The sequence below is a fragment of the Furipterus horrens genome, unplaced genomic scaffold, assembly GCF_987537825.1.
Source record: "Furipterus horrens unplaced genomic scaffold, mFurHor1.1.pri manual_scaffold_4, whole genome shotgun sequence".
NCBI lineage: Eukaryota > Metazoa > Chordata > Mammalia > Chiroptera > Furipteridae > Furipterus > Furipterus horrens.
In genome coordinates this window covers 100,764,171-100,786,391 of record NW_028327174.1, presented here as the reverse complement: position 1 = coordinate 100,786,391, position 22,221 = coordinate 100,764,171, and the positions used below count along the sequence as shown (strand labels likewise).

Here is a 22,221-nt window from a genome sequence, read left to right as displayed (position 1 = left end):
AACGGTACCGGTGAGGAGTTAAACTACGTGAGATGGCTCCCCTTTATCTACCCAGTCGATCGCGTTTACCGCCTCGCCCTGTGGCACCCGACCGAGAATCTGCTGAGTACCGACGTACCTGTTTGCAAACTTCTTCGTCTGGGCCCTCTAAACGTGTACCGTCCCTTCGTAGACTCTTTGGATGCGAACCCTCAGTATTGTGACGTCGCCTCACACGTCGCCCCTTGGCGATGTGAATTTCCTGTAAGTGCACTTTGATGAGCATGGACGCTCTCATTTCAGAGGGACCTGTTCAAACACAACCCCTGTAACTCTGTGAAGTCACAGAAGACGCGCCAGACCACGAGCCTTCATGTGGATGGACCCACCCTGAGAATGGGGGTGGACCCACGCCGAGAATGGGACACATCTTAGTGCTAATGCCACTGAGCATCAGCATCTGGATGTGGCCCATTCCGAGCAAAACTCGTGCCTGTGAGCCTCCCGAACCTGACCTCTCTGGGTCATCGCTAGTAAATGTGAATCTAATAAGCGTCGAAATTTTGAATCTTCAAATGCTCCCAACCTCATGTCCCTTTTCCCTGGACCGTTTTGAGTATCTAACCCTAAGATCTTGTGTCATCCCTGCAAAAGTTCAGTGCTGAGCCAGGAAGCCTCAGCGCAAACTTTTAAAGTTGAACAGCTCCCATTTAAACGACCACCCCCCCCAAAAGCAATCTAGGCCCAATTAAACAAAAATAAAGAAGTGACCCTGACTATTCCCCTCTTGGACCTGTGTTGCACAGATGATGTAAGAAACCGTATGTGTACACTTCTGAGCACACAGGCCCCGAGTGCGGCCTAGGGGGCTATGATCGCTGAATCATAGACCCCGCTCGCGACAGAGAAGCCCTTAGCCATGGATCTTACAGAATACAAAAGTATTCTGACCAAGAGATGGTTTGGGTGAAGAAACCTGCTGGCATGGAATTTCAGTGTCCTCAGACCTCCTTAGCATAGCTCCCTCTGAACATGGACTCTCAGGGCCTCAAGACTTTGAAGATCCATTCAAGAAGCCTGGAATGTCCTGACCATGGATGGCCCTATAATATCCTCCCTAATCAGTGCCCCTGTGGCCTATGTGCCACCTCTGTAAGAGGTAAGCCCCGTTTATGCATCTTCCAGAGCCTGGAACTCCCAAGCTGTGACCCCTTCCTGCAACGGTACCGGTGAGGAGTTAAACTACGTGAGATGGCTCCCCTTTATCTACCCAGTCGATCGCGTTTACCGCCTCGCCCTGTGGCACCCGACCGAGAATCTGCTGAGTACCGACGTACCTGTTTGCAGACTTCTTCGTCTGGGCCCTCTAAACGTGTACCGTCCCTTCGTAGACTCTTTGGATGCGAACCCTCAGTATTGTGACGTCGCCTCACACGTCGCCCCTTGGCGATGTGAATTTCCTGTAAGTGCACTTTGATGAGCATGGACGCTCTCATTTCAGAGGGACCTGTTCAAACACAACCCCTGTAACTCTGTGAAGTCACAGAAGACGCGCCAGGCCACTAGCCTTCATGTGGATGGACCCACCCTGAGAATGGGGGTGGACCCACGCCGAGAATGGGACACATCATAGTGCTAATGCCACTGAGCATCAGCATCTGGATGTGGCCCATTCCGAGCAAAACTCGTGCCTGTGAGCCTCCCGAACCTGACCTCTCTGGGTCATCGCTAGTAAATGTGAATCTAATAAGCGTCGAAATTTTGAATCTTCAAATGCTCCCAACCTCATGTCCCTTTTCCCTGGCCCGTTTTGAGTATCTAACCCTGAGATCTTGTGTCATCCCTGCAAAAGTTCAGTGCTGAACCATGAAGCCTCAGCGCAAACTTTTAAAGTTGAACAGCTCCCATTTAAACGACCACCACCCCCAAAAGCAATCGAGGCCCAATTAAACAAAAATAAAGAAGTGACCCTGACTATGCCCCTCTTGGACCTGTGTTGCACAGATGATGTAAGAAACCGTATGTGTACACTTCTGAGCACACAGGCCCCGAGTGCGGCCTAGGGGGCTATGATCGCTGAATCATAGACCCCGCTCGCGACAGAGAAGCCCTTAGCCATGGATCTTACAGAACACAAAAGTATTCTGACCAAGAGATGGTTTGGGTGAAGAAACCTGCTGGCATGGAATTTCAGTGTCCTCAGACCTCCTTAGCATAGCTCCCTCTGAACATGGACTCTCAGGGCCTCAAGACTTTGAAGATCCATTCAAGAAGCCTGGAATGTCCTGACCATGGATGGCCCTATAATATCCTCCCTAATCAGTGCCCCTGTGGCCTATGTGCCACCTCTGTAAGAGGTTAGCCCCGTTTATGCATCTTCCAGAGCCTGGAACTCCCAAGCTGTGACCCCTTCCTTCAACGGTACCGGTGAGGTGTTAAACTACGTGAGATGGCTCCCCTTTATCTACCCAGTCGATCGCGTTTACCGCCTCGCCCTGTGGCACCCGACCGAGAATCTGCTGAGTACCGACGTACCTGTTTGCAGACTTCTTCGTCTGGGCCCTCTAAACGTGTACCGTCCATTCGTAGACTCTTTGGGTGCGAACCCTCAGTATTGTGACGTCGGCTCGCACGTCGCCCCTTGGCGATGTGAATTTCCTGTAAGTGCACTTTGATGAGCATGGACGCTCTGATTTCAAAGGGACCCGTTCAAACACAACCCCTGTAACTCTGTGAAGTCACAGAAGACGCGCCAGACCACGAGCCTTCATGTGGATGGACGCACCCTGAGAATGGGGGTGGACCCACGCCGAGAATGGGACACATCTTTGTGCTAATGCCACTGAGCATCAGCATCTGGATGTGGCCCATTCCGAGCAAAACTCGTGCCTGTGAGCCTCCCGAACCTGACCTCTCTGGGTCATCGCTAGTAAATGTGAATCTAATCAGCGTCGAAATTTTGAATCTTCAAATGCTCCCAACCTCATGTCCCTTTTCCCTGGACCGTTTTGAGTATCTAACCCTAAGATCTTGTGTCATCCCTGCAAAAGTTCAGTGCTGAGCCAGGAAGCCTCAGCGCAAACTTTTAAAGTTGAACAGCTCCCATTTAAACGACCACCCCCCCCAAAAGCAATCTAGGCCCAATTAAACAAAAATAAAGAAGTGACCCTGACTATGCCCCTCTTGGACCTGTGTTGCACAGATGATGTAAGAAACCGTATGTGTACACTTCTGAGCACACAGGCCCCGAGTGCGGCCTAGGGGGCTATGATCGCTGAATCATAGACCCCGCTCGCGACAGAGAAGCCCTTAGCCATGGATCTTACAGAATACAAAAGTATTCTGACCAAGAGATGGTTTGGGTGAAGAAACCTGCTGGCATGGAATTTCAGTGTCCTCAGACCTCCTTAGCATTGCTCCCTCTGAAAATGGACTCTCAGGGCCTCAAGACTTTGAAGATCCATTCAAGAAGCCTGGAATGTCCTGACCATGGATGGCCCTATAATATCCTCCCTAATTAGTGCCCCTGTGGCCTATGTGCCACCTCTGTAAGAGGTAAGCCCCGTTTATGCATCTTCCAGAGCGTGGAACTCCCAAACTGTGACCCCTTCCTGCAACGGTACCAGTGAGGTGTTAAACTACGTGAGATGGCTCCCCTTTATCTACCCAGTCGATCGCGTTTACCGCCTCGCCCTGTGGCACCCGACCGAGAATCTGCTGAGTACCGACGTACCTGTTTGCAGACTTCTTCGTCTGGGCCCTCTAAACGTGTACCGTCCATTCGTAGACTCTTTGGATGCGAACCCTCAGTATTGTGACGTCGGCTCGCACGTCGCCCCTTGGCGATGTGAATTTCCTGTAAGTGCACTTTGATGAGCATGGACGCTCTGATTTCAAAGGGACCCGTTCAAACACAACCCCTATAACTCTGTGAAGTCACAGAAGACGCGCCAGGCCACGAGCCTTCATGTGGATGGACCCACCCTGAGAATGGGGGTGGACCCACGCCGAGAATGGGCCACATCTTAGTGCTAATGCCACTGAGCATCAGCATCTGGATGTGGCCCATTCCGAGCAAATCTCGTGCCTGTGAGCCTCCCGAACCTGACCTCTCTGGGTCATCGCTAGTAAATGTGAATCTAATAAGCGTCGAAATTTTGAATCTTCAAATGCTCCCAACCTCATGTCCCTTTTCCCTGGCCCGTTTTGAGTATCTAACCCTGAGATCTTGTGTCATCCCTGCAAAAGTTCAGTGCTGAGCCATGAAGCCTCAGCGCAAACTTTTAAAGTTGAACAGCTCCCATTTAAACGACCACCCCCCCCAAAAGCAATCGAGGCCCAATTAAACAAAAATAAAGAAGTGACCCTGACTATGCCCCTCTTGGACCTGTGTTGCACAGATGATGTAAGAAACCGTATGTGTACACTTCTGAGCACACAGGCCCCGAGTGCGGCCTAGGGGGCTATGATCGCTGAATCATAGACCCCGCTCGCGACAGAGAAGCCCTTAGCCATGGATCTTACAGAATACAAAAGTATTCTAACCAAGAGATGGTTTGGGTGAAGAAACCTGCTGGCATGGAATTTCAGTGTCCTCTGACCTCCTTAGCATAGCTCCCTCTGAACATGGACTCTCAGGGCCTCAAGACTTTGAAGATCCATTCAAGAAGCCTGGAATGTCCTGACCATGGATGGCCCTATAATATCCTCCCTAATCAGTGCCCCTGTGGCCTATGTGCCACCTCTGTAAGAGGTAAGCCCCGTTTATGCATCTTCCAGAGCCTGGAACTCCCAAGCTGTGACCCCTTCCTGCAACGGTACCGGTGAGGTGTTAAACTACGTGAGATGGCTCCCCTTTATCTACCCAGTCGATCGCGTTTACCGCCTCGCCCTGTGGCACCCGACCGAGAATCTGCTGAGTACCGACGTACCTGTTTGCAGACTTCTTCGTCTGGGCCCTCTAAACGTGTACCATCCCTTCCTAGACTCTTTGGATGCGAACCCTCAGTATTGTGACGTCGGCTCGCACGTCGCCCCTTGGCGATGTGAATTTCCTGTAAGTGCACTTTGATGAGCATGGACGCTCTGATTTCAGAGGGACCCGTTCAGACACAACAGCTGTAACTCTGTGAAGTCACAGAAGACGCGCCAGGCCACGAGCCTTCATGTGGATGGACCCACCCTGAGAATGGGGGTGGACCCACGCCGAGAAAGGGACACATCTTTGTGCTAATGCCACTGAGCATCAGCATCTGGATGTGGCCCATTCCGAGCAAAACTCGTGCCTGTGAGCCTCCCGAACCTGACCTCTCTGGGTCATCGCTAGTAAATGTGAATCTATTAAGCGTCGAAATTTTGAATCTTCAAATGCTCCCAACCTCATGTCCCTTTTCCCTGGCCCGTTTTGAGTATCTAACCCTGAGATCTTGTGTCATCCCTGCAAAAGTTCAGTGCTGAGCCAGGAAGCCTCAGTGCAAACTTTTAAAGTTGAACAGCTCCCATTTAAACGACGACCCCCCCCAAAAGCAATCGAGGCCCAATTAAACAAAAATAAAGAAGTGACCCTGACTATGCCCCTCTTGGACCTGTGTTGCACAGATGATGTAAGAAACCGTACGTGTATACTTCTGAGCACACAGGCCCTGAGTGCGGCCTAGGGGGCTATGATCGCTGAATCATAGACCCCGCTCGCGACAGAGAAGCCCTTAGCCATGGATCTTACAGAATACAAAAGTATTCTGAGCAAGAAATGGTTTGGGTGAAGAAACCTGCTGGCATGGAATTTCAGTGTCCTCAGACCTCCTTAGCATAGCTCCCTCTGAACATGGACTCTCAGGGCCTCAAGACTTTGAAGATGCATTCAAGAAGCCTGGAATGTCCTGACCATGGATGTCCCTATAATATCCTCCCTAATCAGTGCCCCTGTGGCCTCTGTGCCACCTCTGTAAGAGGTAAGCCCCGTTTATGCATCTTCCAGAGCCTGGAACTCCCAAGCTGTGACCCCTTCCTGCAACGGTACCGGTGAGGAGTTAAACTACGTGAGATGGCTCCCCTTTATCTACCCAGTCGATCGCGTTTACCGCCTCGCCCTGTGGCACCCGACCGAGAATCTGCTGAGTACCGACGTACCTGTTTGCAAACTTCTTCGTCTGGGCCCTCTAAACGTGTACCGTCCCTTCGTAGACTCTTTGGATGCGAACCCTCAGTATTGTGACGTCGCCTCACACGTCGCCCCTTGGCGATGTGAATTTCCTGTAAGTGCACTTTGATGAGCATGGACGCTCTCATTTCAGAGGGACCTGTTCAAACACAACCCCTGTAACTCTGTGAAGTCACAGAAGACGCGCCAGACCACGAGCCTTCATGTGGATGGACCCACCCTGAGAATGGGGGTGGACCCACGCCGAGAATGGGACACATCTTAGTGCTAATGCCACTGAGCATCAGCATCTGGATGTGGCCCATTCCGAGCAAAACTCGTGCCTGTGAGCCTCCCGAACCTGACCTCTCTGGGTCATCGCTAGTAAATGTGAATCTAATAAGCGTCGAAATTTTGAATCTTCAAATGCTCCCAACCTCATGTCCCTTTTCCCTGGACCGTTTTGAGTATCTAACCCTAAGATCTTGTGTCATCCCTGCAAAAGTTCAGTGCTGAGCCAGGAAGCCTCAGCGCAAACTTTTAAAGTTGAACAGCTCCCATTTAAACGACCACCCCCCCCAAAAGCAATCTAGGCCCAATTAAACAAAAATAAAGAAGTGACCCTGACTATGCCCCTCTTGGACCTGTGTTGCACAGATGATGTAAGAAACCGTATGTGTATACTTCTGAGCACACAGGCCCCGAGTGCGGCCTAGGGGGCTATGATCGCTGAATCATAGACCCCGCTCGCGACAGAGAAGCCCTTAGCCATGGATCTTACAGAATACAAAAGTATTCTGACCAAGAGATGGTTTGGGTGAAGAAACCTGCTGGCATGGAATTTCAGTGTCCTCAGACCTCCTTAGCATAGCTCCCTCTGAACATGGACTCTCAGGGCCTCAAGACTTTGAAGATCCATTCAAGAAGCCTGGAATGTCCTGACCATGGATGGCCCTATAATATCCTCCCTAATCAGTGCCCCTGTGGCCTATGTGCCACCTCTGTAAGAGGTAAGCCCCGTTTATGCATCTTCCAGAGCCTGGAACTCCCAAGCTGTGACCCCTTCCTGCAACGGTACCGGTGAGGAGTTAAACTACGTGAGATGGCTCCCCTTTATCTACCCAGTCGATCGCGTTTACCGCCTCGCCCTGTGGCACCCGACCGAGAATCTGCTGAGTACCGACGTACCTGTTTGCAGACTTCTTCGTCTGGGCCCTCTAAACGTGTACCGTCCCTTCGTAGACTCTTTGGATGCGAACCCTCAGTATTGTGACGTCGCCTCACACGTCGCCCCTTGGCGATGTGAATTTCCTGTAAGTGCACTTTGATGAGCATGGACGCTCTCATTTCAGAGGGACCTGTTCAAACACAACCCCTGTAACTCTGTGAAGTCACAGAAGACGCGCCAGGCCACTAGCCTTCATGTGGATGGACCCACCCTGAGAATGGGGGTGGACCCACGCCGAGAATGGGACACATCATAGTGCTAATGCCACTGAGCATCAGCATCTGGATGTGGCCCATTCCGAGCAAAACTCGTGCCTGTGAGCCTCCCGAACCTGACCTCTCTGGGTCATCGCTAGTAAATGTGAATCTAATAAGCGTCGAAATTTTGAATCTTCAAATGCTCCCAACCTCATGTCCCTTTTCCCTGGCCCGTTTTGAGTATCTAACCCTGAGATCTTGTGTCATCCCTGCAAAAGTTCAGTGCTGAACCATGAAGCCTCAGCGCAAACTTTTAAAGTTGAACAGCTCCCATTTAAACGACCACCACCCCCAAAAGCAATCGAGGCCCAATTAAACAAAAATAAAGAAGTGACCCTGACTATGCCCCTCTTGGACCTGTGTTGCACAGATGATGTAAGAAACCGTATGTGTACACTTCTGAGCACACAGGCCCCGAGTGCGGCCTAGGGGGCTATGATCGCTGAATCATAGACCCCGCTCGCGACAGAGAAGCCCTTAGCCATGGATCTTACAGAATACAAAAGTATTCTGACCAAGAGATGGTTTGGGTGAAGAAACCTGCTGGCATGGAATTTCAGTGTCCTCAGACCTCCTTAGCATTGCTCCCTCTGAAAATGGACTCTCAGGGCCTCAAGACTTTGAAGATCCATTCAAGAAGCCTGGAATGTCCTGACCATGGATGGCCCTATAATATCCTCCCTAATTAGTGCCCCTGTGGCCTATGTGCCACCTCTGTAAGAGGTAAGCCCCGTTTATGCATCTTCCAGAGCGTGGAACTCCCAAACTGTGACCCCTTCCTGCAACGGTACCAGTGAGGTGTTAAACTACGTGAGATGGCTCCCCTTTATCTACCCAGTCGATCGCGTTTACCGCCTCGCCCTGTGGCACCCGACCGAGAATCTGCTGAGTACCGACGTACCTGTTTGCAGACTTCTTCGTCTGGGCCCTCTAAACGTGTACCGTCCATTCGTAGACTCTTTGGATGCGAACCCTCAGTATTGTGACGTCGGCTCGCACGTCGCCCCTTGGCGATGTGAATTTCCTGTAAGTGCACTTTGATGAGCATGGACGCTCTGATTTCAAAGGGACCCGTTCAAACACAACCCCTATAACTCTGTGAAGTCACAGAAGACGCGCCAGGCCACGAGCCTTCATGTGGATGGACCCACCCTGAGAATGGGGGTGGACCCACGCCGAGAATGGGCCACATCTTAGTGCTAATGCCACTGAGCATCAGCATCTGGATGTGGCCCATTCCGAGCAAATCTCGTGCCTGTGAGCCTCCCGAACCTGACCTCTCTGGGTCATCGCTAGTAAATGTGAATCTAATAAGCGTCGAAATTTTGAATCTTCAAATGCTCCCAACCTCATGTCCCTTTTCCCTGGCCCGTTTTGAGTATCTAACCCTGAGATCTTGTGTCATCCCTGCAAAAGTTCAGTGCTGAGCCATGAAGCCTCAGCGCAAACTTTTAAAGTTGAACAGCTCCCATTTAAACGACCACCCCCCCCAAAAGCAATCGAGGCCCAATTAAACAAAAATAAAGAAGTGACCCTGACTATGCCCCTCTTGGACCTGTGTTGCACAGATGATGTAAGAAACCGTATGTGTACACTTCTGAGCACACAGGCCCCGAGTGCGGCCTAGGGGGCTATGATCGCTGAATCATAGACCCCGCTCGCGACAGAGAAGCCCTTAGCCATGGATCTTACAGAATACAAAAGTATTCTAACCAAGAGATGGTTTGGGTGAAGAAACCTGCTGGCATGGAATTTCAGTGTCCTCTGACCTCCTTAGCATAGCTCCCTCTGAACATGGACTCTCAGGGCCTCCAGACTTTGAAGATCCATTCAAGAAGCCTGGAATGTCCTGACCATGGATGGCCCTATAATATCCTCCCTAATCAGTGCCCCTGTGGCCTATGTGCCACCTCTGTAAGAGGTAAGCCCCGTTTATGCATCTTCCAGAGCCTGGAACTCCCAAGCTGTGACCCCTTCCTGCAACGGTACCGGTGAGGTGTTAAACTACGTGAGATGGCTCCCCTTTATCTACCCAGTCGATCGCGTTTACCGCCTCGCCCTGTGGCACCCGACCGAGAATCTGCTGAGTACCGACGTACCTGTTTGCAGACTTCTTCGTCTGGGCCCTCTAAACGTGTACCGTCCATTCGTAGACTCTTTGGATGCGAACCCTCAGTATTGTGACGTCGGCTCGCACGTCGCCCCTTGGCGATGTGAATTTCCTGTAAGTGCACTTTGATGAGCATGGACGCTCTGATTTCAAAGGGACCCGTTCAAACACAACCCCTATAACTCTGTGAAGTCACAGAAGACGCGCCAGGCCACGAGCCTTCATGTGGATGGACCCACCCTGAGAATGGGGGTGGACCCACGCCGAGAATGGGACACATCTTAGTGCTAATGCCACTGAGCATCAGCATCTGGATGTGGCCCATTCCGAGCAAAACTCGTGCCTGTGAGCCTCCCGAACCTGACCTCTCTGGGTCATCGCTAGTAAATGTGAATCTAATAAGCGTCGAAATTTTGAATCTTCAAATGCTCCCAACCTCATGTCCCTTTTCCCTGGCCCGTTTTGAGTATCTAACCCTGAGATCTTGTGTCATCCCTGCAAAAGTTCAGTGCTGAGCCAGGAAGCCTCAGCGCAAACTTTTAAAGTTGAACAGCTCCCATTTGAACGACCACCCCCCCCAAAAGCAATCGAGGCCCAATTAAACAAAAATAAAGAAGTGACCCTGACTATGCCCCTCTTGGACCTGTGTTGCACAGATGATGTAAGAAACCGTATGTGTACACTTCTGAGCACACAGGCCCCGAGTGCGGCCTAGGGGGCTATGATCGCTGAATCATAGACCCCGCTCGCTACAGAGAAGCCCTTAGCCATGGATCTTACAGAATACAAAAGTATTCTGACCAAGAGATGGTTTGGGTGAAGAAACCTGCTGGCATGGAATTTCAGTGTCCTCAGACCTCCTTAGCATAGCTCCCTCTGAACATGGACTCTCAGGGCCTCAAGACTTTGAAGATCCATTCAAGAAGCCTGGAATGTCCTGACCATGGATGGCCCTATAATATCCTCCCTAATCAGTGCCCCTGTGGCCTATATGCCACCTCTGTAAGAGGTAAGCCCCGTTTATGCATCTTCCAGAGCCTGGAACTCCCAAGCTGTGACCCCTTCCTGCAACGGTACCGGTGAGGTGTTAAACTACGTGCGATGGCTCCCCTTTATCTACCCAGTCGATCGCGTTTACCGCCTCGCCCTGTGGCACCCGACCGAGAATCTGCTGAGTACCGACGTACCTGTTTGCAGACTTCTTCGTCTGGGCCCTCTAAACGTGTACCGTCCATTCGTAGACTCTTTGGATGCGAACCCTCAGTATTGTGACGTCGGCTCGCACGTCGCCCCTTGGCGATGTGAATTTCCTGTAAGTGCACTTTGATGAGCATGGACGCTCTGATTTCAAAGGGACCCGTTCAAACACAACACCTGTAACTCTGTGAAGTCACAGTAAATGCGCCAGGCCACGAGCCTTCATGTGGATGGACCCACCCTGAGAATGGGGGTGGACCCACGCCGAGAATGGGACACATCTTAGTGCTAATGCCACTGAGCATCAGCATCTGGATGTGGCCCATTCCGAGCAAAACTCGTGCCTGTGAGCCTCCCGAACCTGACCTCTCTGGGTCATCGCTAGTAAATGTGAATCTAATAAGCGTCGAAATTTTGAATCTTCAAATGCTCCCAACCTCATGTCCCTTTTCCCTGGCCCGTTTTCAGTATCTAACCCTAAGATCTTGTGTCATCCCTGCAAAAGTTCAGTGCTGAGCCAGGAAGCCTCAGCGCAAACTTTTAAAGTTGAACAGCTCCCATTTAAACAACCACCCCCCCCAAAAGCAATCGAGGCCCAATTAAACAAAAATAAAGAAGTGACCCTGACTATGCCCCTCTTGGACCTGTGTTGCACAGATGATGTAAGAAACCGTATGTGTACACTTCTGAGCACACAGGCCCCGAGTGCGGCCTAGGGGGCTATGATCGCTGAATCATAGACCCCGCTCGCGACAGAGAAGCCCTTAGCCATGGATCTTACAGAATACAAAAGTATTCTGACCAAGAGATGCTTTGGGTGAAGAAACCTGCTGGCATGGAATTTCAGTGTCCTCTGACCTCCTTAGCATAGCTCCCTCTGAACATGGACTCTCAGGGCCTCAAGACTTTGAAGATCCATTCAAGAAGCCTGGAATGTCCTGACCGTGGATGGCCCTATAATATCCTCCCTAATCAGTGCCCCTTTCGCCTATGTTCCACCTCTGTTAGAGGTAAGCCCCGTTTATGCATCTTCCAGAGCTTGGAACTCCCAAGCTGTGACCCCTTCCTGCAACGGTACTGGTGAGGTGTTAAACTACGTGAGATGGCTCCCCTTTATCTACTCAGTCGATCTCGTTTACCGCCTTGCCCTGTGGCACCCTACAAAGAATCTGCTGAGTACCGACGTACCTGTTTGCAGACTTCTTCGTCTGGGCCCTCTAAACGTGTACCGACCATTCGTAAAGTCTTTAGATTTGAACTCTCACTATTGGAACGTTGGCTCGTACGTCGCCCCTTGGGGATATTAATTTCTTGTAAGTGCACTTTTACGAACATAGGTGCTCTGTATTCAAATGAACTCATTCAAATATGACCACTGTAATTGTGATATCAGAGAAAGTGGTCCAGACCATGAATATTATCTTCGTGGACCCAAACTGAAAATTTTAAACATCTTAGGATTAATTCCACTAGAATATGCATCTGGATTTCGACCATCCTGAGCAAAACTCTGGAATATCAGCCTTTGTTCCTGACCTGTCTGGGTAATCCCTTGTTAACATGGATCTAATAAGCATGGAAATTTCAAAAAATAAAGCTCCCCCACCCTCATTTCTGTTTTTCTGGCACATTTTGGGTATCTAACCCTGAACCCATGTTTAATTTTTTCAGAAGTACAGTTCTTGACAGATAACCCTAAATGTAAATTTTTTATTATGAACTGCCTTTATATAAAGCACCCTGAGTTTGTCCCACTTGGACATGTACCAAAAAAGATTATTTAAAAATTTGATAACCTAGTTTTCTGTGCACACAGGGTCTGAGTGTGTTTCTTGATGGCAATGATCCCTGAATTATAGACTACGCTACCTTTGGGGAAACCTCTATTTGTGGACCTTAAAGTACACAGAACTATTCTAAGAAGAACTCCATTGGCAGAAGAAATCTGCTTGGCGTGGAAATTCTTTTTTCAGATATCCATCATATAATACATGAGAATGGATTCGGCTGATCATGGGATCTCTGACCCTTAGCTCTTATAAGGATCTTCCTGATAATTGTGTATATTTCAAATAAGAGATTGTTCTTTTAACACCTTTCCTAACCTTTGTCCCTATGGAGTGTGTATACCTTCAATTATGTGTGACCTTGTGCATGTAACTTGCTCCTCATGGAATTCCAATCATTGAAGATCTGATTATTGTATATATTTTTAACCCTGCTGAGAATGTATGCTCTTGCTCATATACAGCACATCGACACAAAACTCACTTTGTTATATTCTCAGTAAGGACCTGTCTTGTTTTAAACACTTCTCTCATTGACTCTTTAATCGTACACCTTCCAGGAATTGGACTTTATTATGTTTTTATTCCCACAATCAGGCCTTTCTTTGCAAGGTACCCCCTTAATGACATATACCCTGAACATGGATTTCATCAGTCATGGATTCCTATGCATGGACCGACCTGACTACATAACCCACCTTGTGTGTTAGAGCCCAATGACGATAGGCACTCTTTAGCACAGACCATTTTCAGTAGGACACACCTGGGAATGAAGTCTTTCTGAGTCATACCCCGGTAAGCCTAAACGGTGGAAGTTTTGAATAATATTGATCTATGCATGCACTCTCCTGAGTGTGGCATTTTTGGTGATAATCCCCTCTTAGTATAGACCTAATATGCATGAATCCTTATCTTTGAATACCCTAGTAATCAATTTGTGTGATTATAGCTCATGTTGATTATGTAACCCGTTGGTTTTTTTAAACCCCTGTTCATGGAACTAGCTTCCTGAACATTTACTCCCTGAGCATTGTGGACCTTCTTGATCATGGACTGCTTCGATTAGAAATTGCTTTAGTGTTAGCCATATCTGAGCATTTACCCTACTGAATATATATAACCCCTGACTGTGTACTTTTCTGAGGGTAGAAGGACTGAGTATGAACCTACCTGACTACATCCTCAGACCATAAATTGCCCTTCATCCTGAGCATGGTCACTCCTGAGAAAAGACCCTTCTGATGATTTCTGTCTGTGAGAGGAGCCACCATGTGCATGAGCTGTCTGCTTGTGGAACATTTTGAGCTGAATCTCTATGAGCTTGGAGCTCCTGAGCATATATCATTCTGAATATGGACCCATTGTGAGAATAAAACCATTCTCAGGACTAATCCCCTTTAGCATCGACTCCCTCACTGTGGACCCTCCTGAATGTGGAATCCTGGTAAGTGATCACTTGTGAGCATGGACCCCATCAGTGTGGAACAGTCTGATCTTTGACCGCCAGAATAATCAACTTCCCTGATCACAATTTCCTTGAGCATGTACCGCCTTGATTATTTATAACCCCAGTACATGTATGTTTCTGAGCATGGAACCCCTTACATGGACCCTCCTGATCCTGTACTGCTTTGATTATCGACTTCCCTGATCATAGCCCCACCTAAGCATGTATCCTGTTGATCATGTATAACACCTGAATATGTACCTGCCTGAACATGGCTTCTTCTGAATATGGAGACCCTGTACAATAACTCTTTTTGCCTTGACCTTCTGTGTGTGAATTCTCCTAATTATGGACCTCCTTGGTTATAAACTACCATGGTCACAATTATTTCTGAGTACGTTCCCCATTGATAATGTATAAACCATGAAAATATACCTTCTGCAGCCTAGACACCCTGAATGTGTATTGTCTGGACTCTGTACTCCTGAATCATAGGCCTCTCTTGAGGATAAACCCTCCAGAAGATGGGCCTTTGTGAGTATGGACCCACTCTGAGAATGGACCCCATGGCATGTGGTGGCCCTGAGTGTGGGTCATCCAGAGCATAAACAACATGAACGTGGACCCTACTGATCATGGATCCCTGGGCATACGCTAACCATCCAAAAAAAGTCATAGGTATTTGTCAGTTGACGACAGCTCATATAGACAGGGAATCAGGCTCACTCCCTGTGACCCCAAGGAATTAAGCTGAGACTAGAGGTAGAACTGTGTCGTGACCTACTTCCCGTTGCTTGAGAAATGACTTGGCACAATGAGAGCTGAAACCCCTTTCTGGGCCGGGGGTGCCTCTGACCTAGTTTCCTGGGTAGAGCAGGGTGCTGGGGATCATTGGGGAAGAGCTCAAGTCTCCGGCTTGGCCCGGGAGACTTGGAGATGTGATTCCAGGGAATTCCAGAAGGCTGAGAGCAGCCCCGATATGCAACTCTCAGCCCGGTCATCTTTTCGTATTATTTATTAAAAGCTCATCATTTATATAAAGCGAAGGCATCACACCCACCCCCAGAGACTCCCAGGTCATGAGAACCAGGGGGACTGGGCTTGGCACGGCCTGGGGCCCAGACAAAAGAGCCATAGAGGCCACATGCACCCTTGTACCCAGCTCCGGGCAGGATGCCCAGTTTTTCTCCCAAATAGATGGAAGCGGGTCTCCTGACGACCTCAGTGTCAACACAGGCGACCCAGGCACCTTGTTTTAAAGGGACTTCTCAGACTTGAACTTGCTGCAGGTGAGTAAATAGATAAAGAAAAGCCCCGGAGAAGCCCAGTCCGTGTGAGTAAAAGCACACACACTCCATCTGCATCATCTGTTTCCTTTGCTCCCCCTCCCCTTGCTGGCTCCCCCCTGGGGGCTGGGGCCAGCCCTCCCCACAGTTCCAGATGTTGCTGTGAGCTGCAGGCCATGCGGCCACCACCCCTGAGGGGTGTGGAGGGTGCAAACAGTTCAGCGACCTGGAGCAAGGCCACACTAGTCCAGCGAGGCCAGCCAGGCATGAGCATCTTGTCCGTCCCTGGCCTGGGAAATGACACTGAGTCCCATCAGGGATGTCCTGTCCTGCCTGGGCCATTTGCAGCTGTGTCAGGAGCCTCTTAGAGAAGCTGGTGAGGGAGATGCAGCTTGCAGAGCAGCGGTGACTTAGCCCAGTCACCTGCCAGGGAGCCCCAAGACTTTGGGGGCCCTGACAGATGGGCGGCAGTCCAAAAGGCTCCAGCCATGAGCACAGGAACCTCACAGACAGAGCTGGCCCTGATCGGCAGCCCAGATGCCTGTCCTGCTCTGACCTGGGTCTGGAGCTCGTGGCTGGAGGCCTGGGGCGAGCTCTTCCCCTGAACCAGTGTCATTCAGACGAGAGAGATGCGTCCCACCCAGACCGGCAACTCCTGAGTGCAGAGGGCGCACGCTTGCAGAGCTCCGGTCTTTCTGCACGTCAGCCATGTGGACAGTGGTGCTGAGATGTTAACACGGTGGCCTGGTGCTCGCTCCACACAGCAGGTAGCAGCCCCGCTCCCTTCCACAGTCACCCCCGCCTTTGGGCACCTGCAGCCCCACACCCCTTTGCTGGGAAACGGTGGAAGTCCGTCATGGTCTGCGTTGTGCTTCCCCCTCCCTGCTCAGGTCCTCATGTCACCAGGCTCACCTTCACAGCCCTCCCCCACCTTGTGCTTCCACAGGCTGCGATCTGCCCTGTAAACAACACAAACAAGAGCCTTTCCTTTGACCACTTTGCCTTCCTCTTTTCTCCCCTTCACAGGGAACAACACACAAACGTGCTGGGGGTTCCTGTGCTTCCCCATCTCTCTGGTTCTCTCCACCCCCACGGCCCCCCTAAAATAATCAGCACCTTCTCCCACTCAATCCACGGGATCCTATTCAGTGGTGAGAACATGATTCCTGTCAACACCTTCTTTTAAATACTCTCTTCCTTTCTGTCACCACCAGGGAAACTAAAATTCCGTTGGATATTTAAGGAGAATTCCTCATGTAGGGAACTACTTAGTCTTAGGAGCCAGTGCAGAAGAACGTGTGGCCCAGAGGTGAGTGACAATGGGGATTGTCAATGGGGATCCAGAATGCTCACCCCCAGGGGGCCACCCCAGGGACTCACCCGCCAGAGCCCAAACCCAGGACCCACCCCAAGGAGCCCATCTGGAAGGGCTCCCCCATTGGGACTCACCATTAGGGACCTATCCCCAGGACCCCACCTCTGGGCAGCTGCTCACACGTGTCCCCTTTATCTTTTCAGTCTCTGTGAGGCCGAGTGGAGACGGGTGGTTACGGGCAGTCACCTGCGCTTCTGAAGGAACCACCTGTGCTTTAAGTCACCTCACGTCACAGGTAACTAACTCTCGGGACTGAGAGGCGACAGCTACCATTCCGGGCTGTTGGGAGGATTCCAGAAGATTCCGTGGTCAGGTCTGACCCTTGAAGATCACAAGCCCCTTCATGTTGGCGCAGACTCTCACACCTGTATATATTGGACATTAAATTATAACAAGCACTAAGACAGGCATCATGGACTCAGATGAAAAATCTCACCTCCGTCCTGGACAGAGCAGCCAACCACAGTGACAGCCAAATATCACAGTGATAGGCCTGCATCATGAGCCTTCACAGCCAGAGAAATGTTGAGGGCCGGAGAAGGTTCTAGACAAACGGTGTGTGCGCGTGAAGACCGGGAGCATAAGAGGACAGCGCATGGCATTCTATAAAGGCACGTGTGCATGTGTCCACATACACATGTACCTCTATAGTCTAGCAGGGCTATTTGTACATTTCTTCTGTGGCGTGCTGAGCACATCATGGCTGTTGAGTGTGTGTTTGTACCCGTGCACACTGTGTATGTTCAGAGGCAACACAGGGTCCTCTCTAAGTCGTATGCTTCTAAATAAAATTATTTTTCTCAACACATGTTGTCTCATGGACTCTGCCTCTGAAAGGCTCGGGGACAGCGGCCAGCTGAGGGTGACACCTCTGGCTCAGGACCACGTGGCTGCTTCCTTGTGCTGTCACAGCTCAGCCAGGGCAGTTATTTGAACTCCTTCTCTCCTCCTTTTAAACTCCAGGCTTGTCATGTCAGGCCTGTCCTCCTTACCCTCAAACTCACTGTGTCGTTTTGAACAGAATTGCACCATTTCCTGGTTTAAAAAGAGAATGAACTTGGGATTTAAAAAGTGTAAGTTTGGCTTGGGTAATGCAGCAGGTGTGCATATGTGCACATGTGAGAAGGCATGTCTCTGTGCATTGAAAAGAGAGACAGAGGGAGGCATGGGTGCAGATCAGGGCCAGTTGAGGAAGATTGTCCCCAACAGGTGACTCCAGGGGCTGAGCTGGCTTAATTTCTCCCACTGGGCACTAGCAAGATGTTTCACTGTCGTGGGCCGTAAACATTTTATGATGGATCCTTTCTGGTGGATGCTCAGTTAGTACTGAATTCAGACTCCATCTTCCCTTCTTCTCTACACACCCTGTCCCCACCTTATCCTCACGCTCAGTTGATGAAAGGTGACGAAAGAGAGTTCAAGTAACACGCAGAGCGAGGCCATGCCCTGCAGTGTCACCGCATCCCTGAGCAGACCTGCTGGGTCAGTGAGGAGCCCTGGCTCTCTGCCACCAGTGTTCCCGCCCGGCCTGAGCATGCCTGGCCCTCAGTGCCAAGGTTTTCCTGGAGCTTCAGCTTCTTCAGGCTCTCTCAGCATGAGAGGGAATTTACCTCTATTGGGAGAGCCATGCTCAGGCTGCTGGGAACCACCCACTTTGCACGGGTCACAAGCCCAGAGTAGGCTGAGTCATTAATGGGAAGCAGGTCACGTCATTAAAGAATGAAACACAATTGGCAGCAATGCCTGGGGGGCTGTGTGTGAAGGTGCATTCAGGAAATAAGGGGCTTTAGGCCCCAGGGTGTTCAGGTGACCCCATTATACCTTAGTCTAGTAAAATCCAGGTAAAACTATGGGTCACAGCCTCCCGCTTCCAGGTGGAGGCTTTGTTAGGCTCTGCTGTGTGGGCCATGAGCACTGTGATAAACAGAAATACGAGTGTAGTACTTCACGGTGCCGGGCACCAAACTGGGAAAACACTTGGAACCGGTCAGTTCTCACTGCTGATGGGAGGTGCTGTCACAGTAGGTGGACAACTTCTCTGGTTTGTCCAGGATTGTCCAGGAAATTTGGGGTGGTGGTTTGCCTATAAGGACACAGCCATTCTAGAGCACAGTGCCCTGACTTGAAGTCTATGTAATTTATAAGTTACACTATGTCTCCTTTTTGGGGTAATTTATTAAAGATGCTGTGTTGGTTGCTGATCCATCTTCATAGTTATAAACAGAAGTAAAATGATTCTTAAAATTATCAATGGAATAGAAAATGGTACAATTTCTCTGGAAACTAGTCTGTCAGATTCTCTAAAAGTCGAACATAGAACTACTATTTGACACATCAGTCCTACTTGTAAGTATCTACTTGAGAGAACTAAAAACACATGTCCCCACAAAAACATGTGCACAAATGCTCATGGCATTATTACTCATAAGAGCCAAAACATAGAAATGGTCGAAATGTCTATCAATAGATGAATGGATAAGTGCAATATGCTGTATCCATGTCATGGAATAGTATTCAGCATAAAAAAAATCAAGTACTACTGACCCCACATAACACAGATGAACTCTGAAAACATCATGCACAGCGCAAGTAGCCAGACTCAAAAGGCCAGTGTGTTTCCATTCATAGAAATGTCCGGAGCAGGCAAGTCTACACAGACAGAAAGCAGGTTGGTGACCACCGAGGACTGGTGGAAAGAAGGGGTGACTGCTAAGGAGTTAGCGGTTTCTCTATGGGTTAATAAAGACTTTCTAGAATTCAAGAGTTGTTATGGTTAGACAACCTTGTGAATGTGCTAAATGCCACTAAATTGTACACCTTAAATGAGTGATTATTTCTCAATTTAAAAATTAGGAGCATTTCCCATAAATGAGGTTTATGAGTTTCCAGATTAAAAACATCTATTGGGTGCCCCTCAAAATGAAGTTCAAAGGAGTTTCATACTAAATTACATTACTGTTAACTCTAAGGACACCGAGGACAAGAATTTGAAACTGTCCCCGTGAGGCAGAAGGAGAAGGTCTCTTCCAAGGAGCGGAGACACCGATGTGGCTGAATGTCTGTGTTCCCCAGCTGTGGTGAGCGTGACTCATTCTGCTGCTGAGCACATCTGTCCGCACTCTGTCTCAGCGCCCTTGGTGCTTAGACGCTTTCAACTGCAGAAGGGAATCACGAGGGCACTTGTAAATGGAAATCTATAGACTTAAACGTATTTTCCTAAAACATGGAGGGGAGAATGAAAGTAGGGCAGCGTTGCCCCACGGTCACAACTGTCAGGAGACTCATTTCCAGGTGTTGCAGGAAATGACTGGGTTTTCCTCCCGAAGTCCTAGAACGGGGTCCCCTAGGTCCAGGGCTCCACTGTCCTTGAATTAAAACCTGGCCTGTCGATACCCTCACATGTGGGTAGGACCTTTTCGTGTCTTAGTTCAGCTATCACAGCCCCAACTGCTCAGCCCAGTGTGTGAGTCAACCCCATGATCCAAAGTGGTCGTCAAATCTAGGGTCTCGTGATTCAAACAAAACATTCCTTATTGGTTCCACAGCCCCAGCTGCCCCCCACCCAGCAGACCAGGCTCACTCACTGTTACCTCATAAAGCAGACTCATATGTTCACTCCACCTGGATGCACCTCCCATCTGTCCTCCAGATCCAGTGTCCGCCCACCTCCAGCCCAGAGCAGTCAGGTCACAGCGATGACACCGTGTGAACAAACAGCCCCAAACCCTTCACATGCATATGTGGTCCTGCGGGGGGAAGTAGGAGAAGCCCCATCCTGTGCCACCCAGACTGAGAGCCCTCGGCAGAGGAGGGGACCGCCGTGTCCCACTGATGGCTCTGCAGTGGATGATGGGTCCCACGTTGGCATTTGGAGACTGCCGGAAGGGTCACGGGGCCCCATGCATTTCTCCTCAGCTGCAGTGGCCACAGAAAGTCGTGTGGCTGTGCCTAATGGTGAGGCCGTGGGCAAGCAGCCCCAGACGAGGCCCTGGCAGTATCAGCAGGACAGCGCTAACGACCGCCACACCCTCAGTGCCGCACCAGCCCCCCGAGAGCTCTGTCCTGTGAGTGTTGAGGATTGCTTACCAGCATCCGTGGGCTCAGGGCGTGTTCCAGTGTGGAGCACCCCCACGGGCAGGTGTCAGAGTCAGCACAGCAGTGCTGCGCGAGACAGGTGGGGTGCTTGGCTCTGGGCACACACCCACCGGTGAGCTCTCTGGAGTTCCTTCAAGTTTTCTTACCTCAGCTTTAGTATTTGTCAAGTTAAGAAATTGTGCTAACAGTGAGTTCCAAAGTGCGGATGGGAAATTATTGATAAAGAAACCACTGGCAAAGGTGTAAGAGTGGAGTGCAAAGAAGAACAGGAAAAAATGCAACTCCAAAGGTGAGTCATGGGGGGCAGGAGCATTACCTCTCAGGGGCAGGAGTGAGGGGTCAAGGGTCAGAGGAGATGAATAGGATCAGGGTGAAGGTCAGGTTAGGGTTCATGTCAGGGTCAGGGTGTGAGGAATACTATCATGGTAGTATTCCTCATGGGTCAGGGTCGGAGTTGAGAGTTTAAGGGTTGGGGCTACCGTCTTGAAATCCTCGGTTAGGGTTGTTAGGGTTTAGGGTTTGAGGTTAGTGGTTAGGGATGGGGTTAAGGTTATGCTTAGGGTTAGGGTTAAGTAGCAGTTGCCCAGGGACACACACCAGTCAGGGGTTGAGCTGGACCATTGCTTTTCTGTCCCTCGATCTTGGATTCTGACCATAGAATGAAATGTCTGCTTTGGTCACTGTTTCAAAATCAACTGGACCTCAGTCTAGGGGGTGGAGGGCCTCACAGGTCACGAGGGGTGTTCTCCCCCCTCCCGCATGGGGGGACCGGCCCCACAGTGCCTGGGCATCCCCAGGTACCAGCACGGCTCCCGCACACGCGGGCACTCGGGAGACCTGTGAGGAGCAAGGCAGGACTTGGGGCAGTGACCTGCCAGCCCCGGGTGCCGCTCCTCCGAGGGCTGGTGGGCGCGTCTGAGGCTGCTTGGATCTTCCTTCCCACCCGAGGGAGCAGCCGGGGAGAGCCAGGCCCCAGGCAGGACAGCCCCCGGCCTCTGACCACGCAGGCAGGCGTCTGCGGTCCGCAGCCCAGGCCGGCCGGGCCCCGCCACGCCCCCGCGGCCGACCCCTGAGCGGACTGAGCCGGCGGGAGGATGAACAGATCCCCGAGCAGCGCGGACGGCGCCTTGGGATGATTCGGTTCCCAACGATCGCGGGGTTCAGGCCAGCACCCCCTCCCTCACAGCCCGGGCCTGCCAGAGGGGCCATGACCCCCGCCCGTGGAATGCGGCCCTGGGCACACCCGCCGCACAGGGGACTGGGGCCCTGCGACCCTCAGGTCTCGCCGCTGCAACAAACCTGCGGCCTTCGCGCCCGGTGG

General features: G+C 50.6%; 1 protein-coding gene and 1 long non-coding RNA gene across 2 annotated transcripts in view; one reads left to right on the top strand and one right to left on the bottom strand.

Moving 5' to 3' along the window:
- LOC150012536 (protein arginine N-methyltransferase 8-like) overlaps window positions 1-22,221 on the bottom strand; it is a 185,237-nt gene that overhangs the window by 125,747 nt on the left and 37,269 nt on the right. The gene's annotated exons all lie outside the window — the stretch shown is intronic.
- LOC150012538 (uncharacterized) lies at window positions 16,037-17,009 on the top strand. The gene is made up of 3 exons (XR_016510752.1): window positions 16,037-16,197; window positions 16,645-16,739; window positions 16,949-17,009. It is a non-coding gene; the product is annotated as an uncharacterized LOC150012538 (long non-coding RNA).